Source organism: Agrilus planipennis, unplaced genomic scaffold, assembly GCF_000699045.2.
Source record: "Agrilus planipennis isolate EAB-ADULT unplaced genomic scaffold, Apla_2.0 scaffold209, whole genome shotgun sequence".
Lineage (NCBI taxonomy): Eukaryota > Metazoa > Arthropoda > Insecta > Coleoptera > Buprestidae > Agrilus > Agrilus planipennis.
Genome location: NW_020439069.1, coordinates 527,152 through 528,313, shown reverse-complemented (window position 1 = coordinate 528,313; position 1,162 = coordinate 527,152). Strand labels below are relative to the sequence as shown.

The window sequence follows — 1,162 nt, the reverse complement described above, 5'->3', positions numbered from 1 at the left end:
ATTAAGAAATTTTTGGTAATGTGAGCATTAATTAATAATTAATTATTTGTATCGTTTAAAATCTGTTTAAAACTACGTTTTTTAAAATGTCCTGTCACTTGTGAACACCTTGTATATATTACATTTCTTCTTTTTATTAATATTATTGTGTAATTGTCAAGTCAAAATTCGCTAGCTGTCATTAAATTACAGGTTATACCTATAGCTATAAAAAATAAAACAAAAATAGAAAAAGTTTAAAAAATGAACTTGGTGCTAAATTAAATACTTGGTAAAAAATTAAATTAACATGGTTAATTTTTGAGACGTGTATGATCAGCAAAAGTTTGAAACAATACCAGACATAGTAAAATTGGGTCGGTTTCCTGTGCAAGATTTACTTTCATGTGAACAACTTCCACCATCCATATCAGTAATAGAAATACTTTTAAATACTTGGGAATTATCAGAAACAAATCTTAATCTGTCAGCAAGTGTACCACCAACTCTTAATAATCCTGGACTCAAGTGTTTTGTAACAGCAATTAGTTGGGGGTTACTAAAATTTTAATAGAAGAGAAAATTTCCTCCAGGTTAGACCTTTTTTTTATACTTCATGTCAAAACCAAAGAAACCATCAGCAATGACTGAAGAATCTAGTCCAAGACTTAAATAGTTCTCATTAGTTTTTCGAATTACACCCTTTCCGACATTAATAAATAATACATTAATTGTATTATCTGATGGTTTAAATAATATGGCTGATATGCATATCATAAATAAAAATATGCAAATTATTGTGACAAAATTGGCACAAAATTTTTGGAATCTTTTATCTAAAAATATTTTTTTTAATTTAGATACATCTCAATCATAAAAAAAGTATATACAGACATATATTGTTCATGTGGTGGTTGATTATATTCCTAGAAATTCCAAAGTTTAGGACCATTTTACCACCAATTTAGCCTCTGTCAAATAAAATGACGAATTATAGAGAAAACTTACATGGAAATTATAATTTTTATAAAAAAAATGACATTGATGACACTTACTCTGTGATTATTATCTTATAAATCAAAAAGTAGTAAATGCATCTGAATGCATCCTGTTTCCAGACTTCATTTTCTTCTAATGGTTATTGCGTCTTATATAATATAGAAGATCTTTTAAATATACCGAA

At 26.9% G+C, this 1,162-nt stretch overlaps 1 long non-coding RNA gene across 1 annotated transcript; it reads right to left on the bottom strand.

Annotated features, from left to right (window-relative positions):
• Window positions 1-446: 446 nt before the first annotated feature.
• Window positions 447-1,156, bottom strand: LOC112905195. Its single transcript, XR_003231619.1, has 4 exons — window positions 1,035-1,156; window positions 874-950; window positions 593-815; window positions 447-538 (listed from the first exon to the last, which is right to left on the bottom strand). It is a non-coding gene; the product is annotated as an uncharacterized LOC112905195 (long non-coding RNA).
• Window positions 1,157-1,162: the final 6 nt, after the last annotated feature.